Raw genomic sequence first — 17982 nt, 5'->3', positions numbered from 1 at the left:
ATAAGGGACAGTATTAGTACTACGAAATAAGACCGACTGAGAAGTAAAGAAAACAAGCAAACGAACACGAAAATTGGAAGCAGGTATGAAAAATTTAATAGTTGAAATCAGTAACACAGAGAAGGGATAAATACTTGGAAGAGTACAGCTGAGACTGAGCTTGTGAGTTAGGATATCAGATTGAGGGACTCTCCTAGAAGGAAACTAGAGAGGGTCAAGAAATAGGAAATTTAAAAGAAAAGCCAAATCCAAGGGCACAGAAGACAGAAGTAGAAATGTCATTATTCATCTGATAGGAGTCCCAGAAAAAGAAAAATATAAAAAAAGAAAAAAGAGAAATGTACGGAGAAATCCTGGAGACTAACTTCCTAGAATTACAGATGAAAGAACAGATTAAAAGACCCATTATCAAGATAAGGAGAACCCCACACATAGACATATTATAAGAGGGACACAGGAAGAGACTGGCAAAGAAATAGAACATTTATTAACCCACAAAAGAAGTTACCGTAAGTACCAAAGGATTAGTATCCTATAGACTATGTTCTAAAACTATAAAACAATATGCCTCCATTTCACTGTTGAATGTAGATGCGTAATTCTTAAAATAAAACGTTAGTTAACTGAATCCAGTAATGGTTTTATAAATACATCATGATCAAGTGGGGTAGATCCATAAACACGAGAATGACCTTAGACAGAGCATCATAGATAGATCTTAAAGGCACAAAACTGAGTAAATTAAGAAACGGAGTGAGATACACACGAAATACCTTTAACATAAAATAAAAGCACGTGCACACAAAACACAAATACACGATTTTCAGGAATGTATACAAACAAAAGATGCACAAGGAACAAATCAGAATGGTTGCCAATGGGCAGAGGGAGAGAAACAAGAGTTGGGTCTGGGGACAAAAAGATAAGTGAAAAGTTAAAAGGACAATCTGAGTGCAGTGTGGTAAAACTCAGTTATTCCTTCCATCTCCTTCTAAGGTCAGTTTCCAAAATGACCACAGTCTTTTGCAACTCTTCTTATGAAGAGGTGAAGTCTTTGATATGTAGAGGGGACGTATCCAGAACCTCTCTAACAGGTGCGTGGATAGGGAGGTTTGTTGAGCTTGAAGGAGACCCCATATTCCTCAGATATCTCTGGGTCTACTGGACCATCCACTTGCCATCACATCAGACAATGTGCCTTGAAAACTTATTATCCTTTATTTTCCTGTGTGTTAGACTTACACATCTGGCTGCCTGATGCCTAGGCAGTGCATAGGTGTGGAAACTCAAATACAAAACTGAACTCTCCAGAAGCTCTCCAGAAGCCCCAGAATGTATCTCTTCTCCTTTATTCTGGTTCACAGCACCACTAATCATCAACTTAGCAAAGCCAGACGCTGTAGAATCCTTTTAAACTGGTCCGTTCCCTCTCACCTCCAACCCGTCACTAAGTTGTGTTGATTCTAACTCTTTGCTTGAACCGTCCCTTCCTCCCCATCCTTGCAATGACTGCCCCAGGTTAGTTCCTCACCTGGGCTTCTGATAGACTGATGGTCCCACCTATAATCTCCCTTCCATCTAATCCTTCCATGCAGTGGTCAAAGGCATTTCTCAAAAACGCAGATTGGATCCTAATCTTATCTTGCTGAAAACCCTCTTTGCCCATAGGAAAAAGTCAAACCTCTTGAGACAGCTCTCCAAGCCTGCTATGGCCAGCCTCCAACTTACCTCTCTGCTCACCCCTATGTGTCACACTCAGCCACACTAAAGTCTCCCAATACTGGACACCTCTGCGCCTTTCTTCGCATGACCTCCTTCCTCCTCCTCTCCTTGTCCTCCTGGCAGATTCTTATTCACTCTTTATGAGTCTGCTCATGTGTCAGTCCTCTGGCTAGTCTTTCCGGAACTCCCCTAATTGAACCACTCTGGTGTCCCCACCATGCTTCCAATTCCGCTATTAGTCTGTTAGCGTCTGTATGATGCTGTTTTCCAACTGGACCAAAATCATCCGTGGAGCTTTTTACATATAGCGCTACCTGGACCCTCTTGCTAGAGATTTCAACTCAGGGGTTTGGGGTGGGGCCTTGGCTTCTGGTTTTACTAATCCCACAGGAGTGGAGAAGCCCTCTCAGATGGAATTTATTTGCTTTCGTGTTGGTTTCTCTCCATAATAGTGAGGAGCAAGGGTTCAGGAGCAGGATTGCCTGGGTTTGAATCCTGGCTCTGCCACCTGGTTGCTGAATCATCGTAGGTAATTTTCTTCACCTCATCTGTAAAATGGGGGTGATACTAGCACTTACCTTACAAGTTGTGATAATTAAATGAGTATTAAATATAAAGTCCTTAGAACAATGCCTGGTAAGTACTTGATATGTGTCAGCTATTATTTGTTGTTAGTAAAAGTGTCCAGAGCAGGGACTGGGTTGTTTATTCTTGGAATTCCAAGAGCTAGTGCCTCACCTGCCTTATGTGTTGGCATTTAGTAAATGTTGAGGAGTTGAATTGAAAATGATAATCTACGTGGGAATAAAACCAGAAGACAGGTTGGAAGTAATTTTAGGCTTATAATTTCCTGCCTTATCAGAAAGATTTAGTGTCATAAGCCGTCAGTAGCCCACCCAATTATTGTCCAAAAATGAGAACCAGCAAATAGACATGGAGTGAAAATAGCTCAGGCCATAGAAAATGCAGAAACATGGAGGAAAATTGGGGCATCCTCTCAAAGATTTGTTGAAAAAAATCTTTCTTTTGTAAAAGTACTTTGGTTGGTAAATCAAACACTGAATTAATATAATGCATACCCACGTTGAGTAGTGGCTTTGAAAAATTACATTAATTTACTACCTTGGCACCTTAGAGCTGGAAGGGGTCGTCTTGGACATCTTAACTCTTCAGATCTCTGTTTCCTTATCTACAATAGAGGGACCGTTGAAGTAGCTTCTCTACAGTCATACGACCACTAGTGCCAAAATTAGATCTCATGGCAGTGCTGAGTCCATCACGGTCTGCTGCTGTCACAGTAATTAATTGTGATAATTATCAAACCAAACACGTTGCATTCTGATTCCTGTCAAGCCTGCTCCTCCTTCCGTTATAATGATGGCACCACCCTCCTCCCAGCTGCCTTCAGTTGGTTAGTTCTGGTCAGAATGGAAACCTATCAGATTGTAGGAGGACATGTTAGAATGTGTTAAGTCCATGAGTCAGGAAAACATACATAGATTAGCAAATGAGTATAGAAGAGCAGATGAGATAGCAAATACAAGACCATAGAAAATTGACATTCTTTAGTCCTAAGAGTGAGGTAAGCCAAGAAAACTTTTTTTTAAAAATATTTATTTATTTGTTTATTTGGCTGCTGTGGGTCTCAGTTGCGGCACGCGGGATCTTTATTTGCAGCATGCATGCCGGATCTAGTTCCCTGACCAGGGATCGAACCCAGTCCCCTTCAGTGGGAGCATGGAGTCTTAATCACTGGACCACCAGGGAAGTCCCAAGAAAACTTTTTTTTTAAAGCCTGATAAGTAGGCTAAAAGTCTTGATAAAAATTGGACTTCAAGAATGCTATTTCCAGGTGACTTCAATTACGGTAATTTAGTTCACTATAATATTCTGATGTGTATTTTAATTGATTGTATTCAGTTTTATTCCTTCCAAGAGTATAAAGCACATTGCCCTGTACATAGAGGCAAACAATTAGTAGTATGTAAAATTGAATTAAACTGCATTGCAGTTTTATAGTCCAGCCCTATCAAAAATCAAAGGATTAGTTTCCGTCAATGTCCTTTCACCCAAATTCATTTGTACAAATCAGGTGATTCATACAAATGAAATTAAATAATTAGACTGGGGTGAGGTGCACATTTTGATTTGTCCCAGTCTTTGGAAAGTTCTAGGCCATCCCAGCTGTGTGACCTCAGGATGTATTTTTCTACTTCTCTGAGCCTCATATTTCTCTTCTGTAAAACAAGGAATAAAATATCAGTCTCACAAGAGTGTTGTATGTATATCTCAGAGTGTCTGAAAACACCAGTAAAACATCTCATACACAGTGAACACTCCAAATATTTTGTTTCTTACTGCCATTGCACCTTTTCTACTCCTTTTCTTCCATCTCTTCAAGGATAGCAAATTATCCTTGCCTTAGACATTTAGATTGTTTAAAGATTTCTATTCTAATATCCAGGGAAGTAGCTAGCACTGGTTAATATTTCTCCCTTCGTCTGATCTCATCTATCTCTTTTTTTTTGTCATTTTTATTTCTTTACCTTTTTATTGAAATACAATTGATTTACAATGTTGTGTAAGCTTCAGGTGTACAGCAAAATGATTCAGTATATCTATATCTATATATCTATTCTTTTTCAGATTATTTTCCCTTATAGGTTATTACAAAATAAGGAGTGTGGGAGGGAGATGCAAGAGGGAGGAAATATGGGGATATATGTTTACATATAGCTGATTCACTTTGTTATACAGCAGAAAGTAACACACCATTGTAAAGCAATTATACTCCAATAAAGATGTTTAAAAAACAGATGAGAAATTAAAAAAAATATATTGAATGTAGTTCCCTGTGCTATACAGTAGGTCCTTGTTGTTTATCTATTTTATATACAGTAGTGTGTATATGTTAATCCCAAACTCCTAATTTATCCCTCCTCCCTCCTTTCCCCTTTGGTAAATGTAAGTTTGTTTTCTATGTCTGTCGGTCTCTTTCTGTTTTGTATATAAGTTCATTTGTGTCATTTATTTAGATTCCACATATAAGGGATATCATTATGATATTTGTCTTTCTCTGTCTTACTTCACTTAATATGATAATCTAGATCCATCCATGTTGCTGCAAATGGCATTATTTCATTCTTTTTTATGACTGAGTAATATTCCAGTGTATGTGTCTGTGTGTGTGTGTATACACATATATATACATATATATATATATATATGTGTGTGTGTATATCTATCTATCTAGCTATATCTATATATATATCTACCACATCTTCTTTATCCATTCCTCTGTCAGTGGACATTTAGGTTGCTTCCATGTCTTGGCTATTGTGAACAGTGTTGCACTGAACATTGGGGTGCATGTATCTTTTCGAAATGTTTACAGAAATGGAAAGAAACTTTTCCAGGATGGAAAACTTCCATCCTCCAAATGAAATATAACTACTGTACACATGGAATGTGTCCCAGTCACTGAAGCACTTTGAGTATAGGCACCACCTCCTACATGTGATAAGAGATCCAGAGCCTGGATGAAGCTCCAAAAGAGGTAATTATGTTACATATCAGAAAAGCTGTTTCTGTAGCATTTTCACCCAGAGGTGGGTCTGGCAGGCAGCTGTCCAGAAGACCCTGCTGCATATACGCCAAAGCAAGCGCTTCTAGAAAGAGGCTGCCGAACGGATTGATAGGATTTCCTGCATTCATTTCTCAAATGTCGTAATATAAAACATGGGGAAAGGGAAGGGGAAACACTGTGATGAGGCAGTGAGCCACTGAATGGAGGTGATTCTTATCAATATTTTTGGTGATTTTCTGCATTGAAAAATGTTCTCCCATCAACATCTATTACAAGTATAATCAGATGTTTAAAAGTGATTTAAAAAAATTTAAAAAGCTCATCCAAGGACGAAGTTTAGAGGAAGAAATTTGGAGGAAGATATCCTGTGTCTTGAGGCGGGGACGAGTTTGAGTATGACGACCAAAGATGTCTCCAAGTGACTAAAAAGGAAGCAACCCTGGAGAGGGATTACTGTGGAGCTTAAAGAAATGCCTTGTTTGAAAAAATCCTAAATTAAACAAATTATTTTAGATTATACATGCTTAATGTAAACATTTAATTAATTCAGTAAAGAGGGGCAAGGAACCAGATTTCCAAATCTTTGGAGACAACAGCTCTTAATAAATTGATAAACATTTATCCAGACACTTTTCTATGGATTTATAGAATTTGAGTCTATGTATATAACTTTACCTAAATGGGATTATGCAGCTTGCATTCTTACTCAGCATTATATCTTAGATGGATTTCTATCGGGGAAAAGTCCTTGTCATTATTGTTAATGGCTACATGATATTTCATCATGCTGGAATTTACTTGAGAGTGAGTCTCCTTTTGATTGACTCTAATAAGCAATGCTATAATAAACATTGATTGGAAAATCCAACTCTTCTCTGTTAAGTCAGACATTAAGTAGACGTGCAAAACTGTGAAACAACACTTTTCTCACTGATTTTTTTTGTTTGGAAAATATTTCTTTTTCCTAAGAACATATTATTTATATTAATATGCAGTGGGGTCATAATACCTATTAAAGAATTTTTTAATTTTAATATGGTAAATTATTGACAGATATAAATAAAGCTCTTTGGGGTCATCAATAATTTTGAAGAGTGTAAAGGGGTCCTGAGACCAAAACATTAGAAAACCAGAAGAAACAAAGCCATATACACCATTAACTTTGGGGTTAATTATCTTGAATTGTTAGTAACCTCTTCTTTGTAGAATCTCATTGCTTTTTTGTATATTTCTCACAGGGCCGAAAATAGTGCTGGGCTTAGTAGTTAATAAATATGAACAGAATCAATGTGAACCTCGTCATCAACTTTATAAGCTGTGTTTCTGTGCTTGCCGTCTTTGAGGCAACAATGGACCTTGAATATACAGGCAGGGTTCAAACTTCAGTAAATGCGTTCTTGAAAAACTCTGTGTGACTGAAAATGGCAAATATCTATCTGCCTTCTTGGTATTTATCACTTCAAATCATCTTCAGTCTGCTTATCAAGTGATATGATGACTGACATGTTTACTTTGGTTTCTCTTTCTTCTTATCAAAGTCAATGATCAAACATTCCATGTGAAGAAGCTTAATAGTCACTGCTAAGGAAAAAAAAAAAAAGTAAAATCTTTCCCCTCAAGGAATTTACAAATTAAGGTGATTATTCTTTTTAGAAAGATTTGTGGGAGTTTCCTGGGGCTGTGATAGGGTGGTTTCAGTACAACGTCTTATAAAACGGAGCCCCTACCCTCCAAAATCTCCTTGTGGGGGTGGAGAGATACCAGGATGATGACAAAACATGCTGGAGCATAAATGTTTAGCGTTATATACTGTCAGAAGCACTATTGTTTGATTAACCCTTATAATCGTGAGCTTCTTTAGAAGGGAGACAAAATTGTAACAGGCATCTCAACAACTGAAAACTTCTCTGGGTTAAAAAAAAATTTTTTTTTTTTTTTTAGGACAAAGACATAGAGTAGTAGGATTCAAGTAAATACAATTAATATTAGTAATAATGACAGCAATAATACTTGGCAAGTTTATTTTAAATTTATCTATAGCCTGAGTAATTAAGTAATAAGTATAATTTGTGAATATCTTTATATCTTCTGCTAGCCATGTATCATGACTTTCTTTTTTTTTTTTAATTTGTTTTTGGCTGCGTTGGGTCTTTGTTGCTGCGCATGAGCTTTCTCTAGTTGCGGCGAGCAGAGGCTACTCTTCGTTGCGGTGCGCGGGTTTCTCGTTGCAGGGCACAGGCTCTAGGTGCGTGGGCTTCTGTAGTTGCAGTGCGCTGGCTCAGTAGTTGTGGCACACGGGCTTAGTTGCTCTGCGGCATGTGGGATCTTCCCGGACCAGGGATTGAACCTGTGTCCCCTGCATTAGCAGGCAGATTCTTAACCACTGCGCCACCAGGGAAGTCCCTGTCATGACTTTCTAAAAACTATTAAACATAGTTTACAGACAGAAGTTTACATTTTAGATGAGTGAATGAAGACTGTTGCAGTAAAAATGTGTCAGCAAGAGAGTCCTTATTTCTATCTATGATGGAAGAAAATCACAACAGAGAAATCTGCCATTTAACCTTTCTAGGTACCATCGTCTGTTTAATCAGCCAACCAAATCTCTTTGTTAAATTTACTAGTCATAAATCCAATTGTTTAAAATCCAGGAAGACTCTCAAGTGACCTGCTTAGTCAATTCACTTTTCCCCCTTAAAAGACAATCACAGCGCTTTATTGAGCATTACTGAGCACAAGCGACAGGAAAGGCACTCTGTTAAATACTAGAAGGGATTAAAGAACAGTATGGAATCTCTCCTCCTGGGCTCATAGTTGCTTCCTTTTTTTTTTTTTTTTTTTAATTATTTATTTATTTATGGCTGTGTTGGGTCTTCGTTTCTGTGCTAGGGCTTTCTCTAGTTGTGGCAAGTGGGGACCACTCTTCATCGCGGTGTGCGGGCCTCTCACTGTCGTGGCCTCTCTTGTTGTGGAGCACAGGCTCCAGACGCGCAGGCTCAGTAGTTGTGGCTCACGGGCCCAGTTGCTCTGCGGCATGTGGGATCTTCCCAGACCAGGGCTCGAACCCGTGTCCCCTGCATTGGCAGGCAGATTCTCAACCACTGCGCCACCAGGGAAGCCCCCTTAGCTGCTTCCTTTAAATGTTGTTTCAGTTTCAAGTATTTGAGGATGTGGGGTATGTCATTCTGATCAACCTTTTACTTATCTGCTTCAGACAAATTTGCAGAATTTGAATGAAAGCACAACTGCTGATAGCCACAATTTCATCCCAGCATTTCTGCAGCTAGCCTGGCCATCACTCACTGCAACCACGTGTAATCTGTTACAGGAGAAGGTAGGTGCTCCATGATCCCACACCACTGCTAGACTTGTTAGTGTGCTCAGAACCTACACTATCTGAAGCAACTTGAGTGGCTGCATACAGCAGGAGGAAGCCTGTGGCTTGTGGCAAATCTGGCTTCTGTCTCTGTTAACAGGTTTCATTTTGCCAGGCACCATGCAACGATGCATGCCATGGATTTGAATCCCGCTTCACTGCTTGTAGGACACGGTCTGGCATGGGGAAAGCACTCAGTGTATGTTGGTAATTATCTCCATCACAACCACTGGATAAGCTTAGGCAATTATTCTCTGAGCCTAAAATGAGAATAATGCCCATTATATTTACCTTGCAATATCACTGTGAAAATTATAAGAAAGATTACATAAAGAGCCATTAGTATAGTGGCCAATAAATAGAACAAAGAAATTATAGCTGCTATTATTATTTTTTTATTTTATTTTTTAACTAATTAATTTATTTATTTATTTATGGCTGTGTTGGGTCTTCGTTTCTGTGCGAGGGCTCTCTCTAGTTGCGGCAAGCAGGGGTCACTCTTCATCGCGGTGTGCGGGCCTCTCACTATCGTGGCCTCTCTTGTTGCGGAGCACAGGCTCCAGACGCGCAGTCTCAGTAGTTGTTGTGCACGTGCTTCGTTGCTCCGCGGCATGTGGGATCTTCCCAGACCAGGGCTCGAACCGTGTCCCCCTGCATTGGCAAGCAGATTCTCAACCACTGCGCCACCAGGGAAGCCCACTACTGCTATTATTATTGACGTTGTTATTGTTACTGTTATTCATACTATTGAGGCTGGAAGTGTGTCTACTTCTGCTAAGCCATCTATTCAGTACAATACATCATAACAGTGGATTATAGCAATGTTTCTCTTAGGCGCTGATATTTTCTAATAAGATAAAACATCATATCCACTGCTGTTTTGATCATTTGGAATCAACATTGTCGTATATTTGCTTTGTAGGCACACCATAAAAATCTCTTCATTAACACACATGATAGCATCTTTTATTTTCTTTCACTCAATCAGAAGCTTTCTCTGCCAACAATTAGTCATGTTTCAGCGAAGCAATGACTACCTAAAGGAATACTGATGTTCTACAGAACTTCATCCTTCTTGCGTTTTCATAATTGTCATGGGAAATTAAGATCCGATCAGAGTCACAGCCTATAGCATAGGAAATATATGATTCAGAAAACAGCACAGGGCTTCCCTGGTGGCGCAGTGGTTGAGAATCTGCCTGCTAATGCAGGGGACATGGGTTTGAGCCCTGGTCTGGGAAGATCCCACATGCCACGGAGCAACTAGGCCCGTGAGCCACAATTACTGAGCATGTGCATCTGGAGCCTGTGCTCTGCAACAAGAGAGGCCGCGATAGTAAAAGGCCCGTGCACCGCGATGAAGAGCGGCCCCCGCTTGCCACAACTAGAGAAAGCCCTAGCACAGAAACGAAGACCCAACACAGCCAAAAATAAATAAATAAATAAATAAAGTAAACAACGCGTTAAAAAAAAAAAGCTATGAGAAGGTAAACAAGTCTCTGAAAAAAAAAAAAAAAGAAAACAGCACAGCATTATTTTCTTGTTGTTGCCAGATAACTCTGAACTGTAGGCTTTGCAGAACCGCTTTGGGCTGAAAGGGTTCTTACTCCACAGATTTCTTCCTTTTATGATTGCTAGAGTCATTGAAAGTAAATTTCAGATCGAGCTAAAGGAAAATAACAAAGTCATTATGTAGCAACAGCCTCTTGTGTTTGACAGAAATTTTCATACTTTTGATTCAGATCTTTAGAAAAAATGGAAGTAAGGATTAATAACAAACAAGGTGCCAGAGAAGGATATTGCTGCACGAAACCTTTGCTTTGTTGATTATTTGCAAATTGTGTTCTAGTACTATATTCTCATTTGTTAAAAGATGCTGGAAAATAACCCAGCTCTTAGGTTTTGTTAAGATTTTGATGCTGTGGCATAACCCCCTAATTGTATTCATTTTTCACTTCGTCCTTTTAGTAATAGAATCTCCCAAGTTCTAGTTGGGTACACAGACCCCATTTCCTAGGCTCCCCTGAAGCTAGGTATGTGATTCCATTCTGGTCAATGGGCTGTGGGCTGCCCTTTAAAAAGAAGCTGGTTGTCTTTTACCCTTCCTATGGGGTGGAATGGAGAAAAGGTACTGTAGATGAGAGCATCGAACCACAAGGTAGAAGGGTACACTTAAAGAGTAAATTGAACTCTATGTAAATTGGACCTTAACTTACAAAAATAGGGGGGAAAAAAAAAGAGCCTGGGTTCCTGGAGGACCTCACAGAGCAGAGTCAGTTTCCTGTCCCGACCTGCCCAAAACCCCTACACTCCTCCGATAAAGGAAAATATGCTTCCATTCTGCTTGAGGCACTGTGTTTTAGGGTAGTCGTGCTACAGCAGCTTGGGCTATGCCCTAATTACTAGAGGTGTTCTAAATTTTCCACCCTTGCTATTTTCCTGTTGGATGAAGGGCTCGTGGGACACAGTACACGTTAAAAGGAAAAAGAAAAATGACTTGTCTAACACTTTTTTCCAAGATGGTGGACAAAGGCCAATATCACATTATGGGCACTTTCAGCTTATTATGTGTCCTCAGTATCTGTACCAGTTTTGGTTCCTTTTTATTTTTTTCTTGTTTGTTAAATGAAATGAACAACGACTGTGCTACAGCTATGGTAGCCTCGTACAAAAGTGGTAAATTTGTTATAGTAAGCTCTAAGTAAAGTGGCCATTATTGTCTTTTTCTAGATAAGTAGGACCACAGTGGGGAATTCAACATGCCACGGAAGATGGTACAGAGGACAAAGGAAACTGTGATAACGTGAATAAGGGGTAGTTTGTATTGAGCATTAGGGTTGATGGCAGCTAACCTTACCCTTCTCTAAAGAGACGAAATAACCCCCTTGCATTTATCAAGTCCCCAAGTTGCATCCTACAGGCAGAACCCTATGCATCATGCTGCTTCACTGAAAGGAAATAGGGAAGCTGTGGCGGCCCCTGTGAAACTCCCCTTGACATATTTAGTCTGTGGCCTGTGAGTATCCACTCCAACTCCAGATGCATGGGTGCCCTGTAGTCAAATCGGACAGGGTTTTGCATCTGTCACCGGGGTAGAGCTGAGAGAAAGGGAGCAGGTATGACAGGCCACAGTAAGAATACAACACAGACTTCCTTTTAAGTCCAAGTATAGGTATGTTTTTGTCTCACTGATACCCTTGGTACATCTGGGATGGTACATAGCGCAGTGAGTCATTCAGAAAGTGGAAACGGAAAGGGTTGATGTGTCTGTTATTGGGCTTTGCAGCAAAAAAGTACTTCTAGAGGAACTTGGAGAGCACTGTGCTTCCTTCTCCTCCCCAGGTAACTTTTTATTGTCTCTGTTTTGGTTATTTAAATGTATGTATGGCTGGGAATTCTTGTAGCACAAGGATTACAGGGATTTTCTGTGCTCCAAGTCACCAGCATCTTAAATATCATCCATGGTTCCCCCAGAAGTATCAGAGAAAATGACTTCTCAACATAGGAAGCTTGATGAGTCCAGAAATAATCCAAATTCCTTAGTTTTGGTATGAGAAGCCCTTCATAGTCTGCCTTCTGCCTCCTTGTGATATGATCTCAGATGGTAGAGGCATTGGAACCATCAGACTCAATCGCAGTTTTTGGCCACAAAGCATGACCCATCGATTCTTAGTAGAGAAGACCAACCCCATTACCTTCCTCACTATCATTTTATTTTTACACCCATGAGAGTCTTTGGGTCTAGTTGATGGGGTCCAGAGGATAATCCTAAGATCCTGAGATGGTTCTCCAAGAAGGAGGTGGTTTAGGAAGTAAGAGACCATGCTGTCTGCTCACTCCCAGCCTCAGCCGCAGTGTGCCAGGCCAGCTTCGGAGGGAAGACCACAATTCTGGGGCCCCGGCCCTTTCGGCTGTTGCCTTCTTCCCTAAGGTCGTTAACGAGCATGCTAATTAGTGGCAATTTCCCTGGTGGTTTTTGTGATGTGGGGATTTGTCCACTAAGAAATGGCCCGGAACTGCAAACTCATTTAAAATAGTCAATCCTACTGGAGATAGAAATAACTCCTGTCTGTGTTGATCCTAGCTAGTGACCAGTGACCAGGAGGTAAAGTCTTGGGAAGAGAAGCCTGGGCCTCTGACTCAGCAGAAACCACCATCTGACATTTTTAGCCTCTTCTCTGGGCCCGTCCTACTGTAGAGACACTTCTTCCTACAGGCCAAATTTGACAAAGCATCTCTACCAGATCATACTCTGAGGTACACCAGCTGCCCTCCTGCCAATAAATTTGGACTCATTTCTTGTTACCCTTCTGATGCTCAGGATTCACAGCACATGTCTCTAAGGAATACCCAGATTTGTATAAACTTGAACAAAATATCTAGGAAGAGGAGAAAAGGATAGCATCACAATAGATCAGCAGTTCTCAGGCAGGAGTGTCTTGAATCCTAGGGGTCTTTTGGCAATGTCTGGAGACATTTTTGGTTGTCACAACATGGTGGGAGTATGGTGCTGGTGCTAGTGGCATCTAGTGGGTCAAGTCCGCAGGTGCTGCTAAATATCTGCAAGGCACAGAACAGCCCAAACAACAAGAATTATCCAGTCCCTAAATGTCAATAATGCTGAGGTCGAGAAGCCCTGGAATAAATGAAGACAAGGAAATATTCTCATATATTCTGCAGTTTAGGAAATGGGTTCTAAATTTTTACTGAGCATCTATTATGTACATAAATGGTGCTATATTTTATGAGAGAGTCTAAGAAATAAAAGTCATATTCACTAACATCAAGAAGTTTCTAATTTACTTGGAAATAATACGTATGCAATGAAAAGTTGTGTTATTTTCTGTAGCAGTAGTTCGTTTGCAAAGGAGATTGGTTTATTTGTATTAGTTTGCTAGGGCTGCTGTAACAGAGTACCACAGTCTGGGTGACTTAAACAACAGAAATTTATTTTCTCACAGTTTTGGAGGCTAGAAGTCCTAGATCAAAGTGTCAGCAGGGTTGATTTCTTCTGAGGCCTCTCTCTTTGGCTTAGAGTTGGCTGTTTTCTCCCCATGTCTTGAAATGGTCTTCCCTCTGCAATTGTCTCTGTCCTAGTCTCCTCTTCTTTTAAGGGCACCAGTCCTATTGGATTAGGGCATACCTAATGATCTCATTTTAATGTAATGGCCTCTTTAAAGCAGGGGTTCCCAACCCCTAGGCCACGGACAAATACTGGTCCATGGCCTGTTAGGAACGAGGCCGCACAGTGGGAGGTGAGCGGTGGGTGAGCGAGCAAAGCTTCATCTGTATTTACAGCCACTGCCCATTGCTCACATTACCGCCTGAGCCTCCGCTCAGCATTATGGTGAGTTGTATAATTATTTCATTATATATCACAATGTAATAATAATAGAAATAAAGTGCACAATAAATGTAATGCACTTGAATCACCTCGAAACCATCTCCCCCCACTCCCCACCCCCGGTCTGTGGAAAAATTGTCTTCCACGAAACCGGTCCCTGGTGCCAAAAAGGTCAAAAATGTTGGGGACCGCTGCTTTAAAGACCTTATCTCCAAATACAGTCATATTCTGACGTGCTGGGGCTCAGGACCTCAACACATGAATCTGGGAGGGGACATCATTCAGCCCATAACAGTACTTGTTTGTTATAACTTGATAACCAGAGGTAGAAATATAAGAAGAAGCATAGGAATGTGTTCCAAGGTACTATATAAGGACTGTTACACTTTTTAAAAAAGGAAAATGGGCCTAATGCACATTTAAAATTGTTTTTGAGTCTTCAAGTAGGAAATGTTGTTGATCTGAACAGGGATGATATTTTAGGAAATTGTCTGGGATGAAGGCCAGATTACTTCCTACCCCAACTCATCCATTCAACATAGATGTATTGAGCTCATGTTATGTTGTACCTAGGTTGTGCTAGTCTCCTAGATAAATAGAAAAGATTGCTGCCTTTGGGAAGCTCACAAGCACATTTGTGTGTGTTTGTGGACGTGAGTGCAGTGGGGAGGGTGGGTGAAGGATAAGGCAGGAAGAGCTAGAGAACAGTACTTCAATATTTGTGTGGTCCAGGTGCTGAGGACCCCCATGGGCAGGGTAACTACTTCTGACCAGGGCTATTGCAGGGCAGAAGTTCAGCTTGGACACTCTGGGAGACTGGTAGTTGACAGCTGGTGTCCATTATGATTGCCCAAGTGGTTGCTCAATATTTTGAATGTCATCCCCAGGTTGTTGAGGAAGGTGAAAGAGGAGGTAAGAGTGTCAGCTGGATCTTGTGGATCAATAGGAGTTTGCCTTGCTGGGGGGTGGAGTGGGGAGGAAGACAAGGAATTATGAATAGATGGAAGAGCATGGAGTCAGGAAAAAGACCAGACTGTGGGCAACGTGAAGTCGAGGATGGCATCTATCTTGCTAACCATTATGTCCTCAGTGCTACCCTCTGACGCATAATAGGCTTTCAATAAACATTGATTGAGTAAATACATGAATGAAAGAGCACAGCACATTTGGAGAATGATGAAAAGCAGTAGGAGAAGGTTTGGAGAGGAAGCTTGGGCCATGTGCCAGGGCTGCCCAGGTCATGGGAGAAATCAAAGACACAGGCTTCTCCCATTCCAGCACTCCAAGAAACTTTTCAGGAAGAGGTGAGAGGGGAGATATGTGGGGATAGGATGGGAAGGAGAGGCTTTGTGTTGCTTTACTCACGAGTCACTTTTAGGGATTAGATGGCTCTGACTTGTCATTCCATTAGTCACACACAAAGCATAACTGTATAGTCTTGGTTGTTGTAACTATCCAAGTCTTTGTAATTCCCCAAGTCTCAGTTTTCTCATCTGTAAAATTGAAATAACAATCATCTCATTGATGGAGGATTAAATTATTTAAAACATATGAAGCATCACAGTAATGGCACATAGTAAGTGCTCAACGGAATAGTTATTATTTTTAGGTCAGAATGTCTTTCAATGGAATAGATCACTTTTAGGATATTCTTCAAATTAATTCATCATCTGTCTACTGAGGTTTGAAATTTCTTAGAGGAGGAGAAACCTACCGCTCTACAAGTAGAGTTAAATGACTTCAAATACAAATATAAATACAAGTAGCAATGGCTTCAAATATAAACATCCAGCTGAGCTACCCCAGAGGTGTGAATAAACTACAAGAAAGGTGCAAACAGACAATCAGCAAGTGTGATTGACTGGTTACAGAATCTTGCTGGTCTGATTGGAGGGAGATGGTGAAAGAAGTAAAATGTCTCTGGGTACCTACCTCACCAGGAAGGTAAGTGGGAAGTTAAGGAGGACTGGAAAGGGTGCAGAAAGAAGCTGGGGCAAGTCACTGATTTCAGATCTTTCACGGACAGTCTTTGGGTCCTACAGAACATGGATTTTTTGCTCATGTAGGTGTAGGTGGAATCACTGCTGCCTCAGGGATTCATGAAGACTTCTCCAACAAGGATGGTGTGAGCCATAGAGGTTTGGTTCCCAATGATCCAGTGAGCTTTCTGAGGAAGGAGAAAGTTCAGAGGCAGGAGTGTTTAGGGAAACCTTCCTAAAGCTGTGAATGGGAGCAGGGCCTGGGGAATGAGAGGAGTTTGGATGGGAGAAGAGGGTTAGAAAAGTCTGTAAGGTTTGGGTCCCAACTGATGGTCTTCCTGGAAGGATCCAGCTCATGAATCTTGTCTGGATGCTGAACTCCCTTCTGATGAGGATCCTGATGGATATTTGCTCAAGGAAAGATGAAAAATAGGAAAATTTAAAAATTAAGATAATTTGAGTGCTATGTGTCAGCTACTCTTCTAAGCAAGTTATATACGTGCCATGTACTATTATTACCCTCACTTTACAGACAAGAGACTGACGTGGAGGGAGTTTAAGCAATTTTTGCCAGAAACCATAGCAAGTCAGTGATGGAGCTACTTTTGAATTGACTCTCATCCTATTCTCAATTAATTAACTAGAATTCAACTATAGGGTAAAAGAAACAGAGACAGAGAGAGAGAGAGAGTGGAGAACTCCATCTGTTCTGCTGAATGTGATGGGGTCCTGGGCATCAAGCCTGAAATAGTCAAAACTTGCTAGAAAATCCAAGGAAAAAAATGTGTGTTTTTAAAATTAAAATAACTGAGGTATAATGTGCATACAGAAAAGTGCACCAATCACAAGTGTCCAACTTGGTGAATTATGACAGAGTGAACACAGAGTGTAACTACCACCCAGGTCAAGAAATAGAACATTATAAGACCCCCAGAGGCTCCCCTTGTGCTCCAAGCTCTCCCACCACATCCCAGTTTTCTCTTCTCTCTCTCGTAAATAAGTTTTAATGATGTTCAAGCCACCGACTGAGATGGGAAGCACTCTGCTCAGGAGGTCTGCCTGAGGGTGGTGACAGAGGGCTTGGCACCCTTGAGGAATAGATTGAAGAATTAATCAAAGGTCATAAAGAAGCATCAAACAACTAAGAATTGGGAGAATGGACACAGGATCTTATACACATAGTCTTTTCACTTTGGACCTCAATGAGTAGTGAGTTGAGTTTATCATACTCTTTTGTTTATAACTGCTATCATCACTAGTTCTTGTAGGGCTCTCACTTATTTTATTTATTCATTACTTATTTACTCATTCCCCAACCCCAGCTTTATTGAGATACAATTGACATGTAACATTCTGCAAGCTTACAGTGTACAACCTGATGATTTGATTTACATATATGTTGTGAAATGATTGCCACAATTAGGTTAGTTAACACATCCATCAGTTCACATAGTTACCTTTTTTTTTGTGGTGGGAACATTTAAGATCTACTCTCTTAGCAACTTTCAAGTATACGAGAGTATTGTTAATTATAGTCACCATTCTGTACCTTAGACCCTCAGAACTTATTCATCTTGTAACTGGAAGTTTGTACTCTCTGACTGACATCTTCCCATTTTCCCCTCCCCCAGCCTTTAGTAACCACCATCTAGTCTCTGTTTCTATGAGTTAGCTTTTTTAGATTCCATATATAAGTGATATCATACAGTGTTTGTCTCTCTCTGTCTGACTTATTTCACTTTGCATGATACCCTGAAGATTCAGCCATGTTGTCACAAATGATAGGATTTTCTTCCTTTTTATGGCTGAATAATATTCCATTGTGTGTGTGCGTGTGATATATATATATATATATATATATATATATATATATATATCACATTTTTTTAAACATCTTTATTGGAGTATAATTGCTTTACAATGGTGTGTTAGTTTCTGCTTTATAACAAAGTGAATCAGCTATACATATACATAT

The sequence above is a fragment of the Balaenoptera borealis genome, assembly GCF_965194805.1.
Source record: "Balaenoptera borealis genome assembly, chromosome: 18".
NCBI lineage: Eukaryota > Metazoa > Chordata > Mammalia > Artiodactyla > Balaenopteridae > Balaenoptera > Balaenoptera borealis.
The sequence above is the reverse complement of the archived record's forward strand: the minus strand, read 5'-3'. Positions refer to the sequence as shown.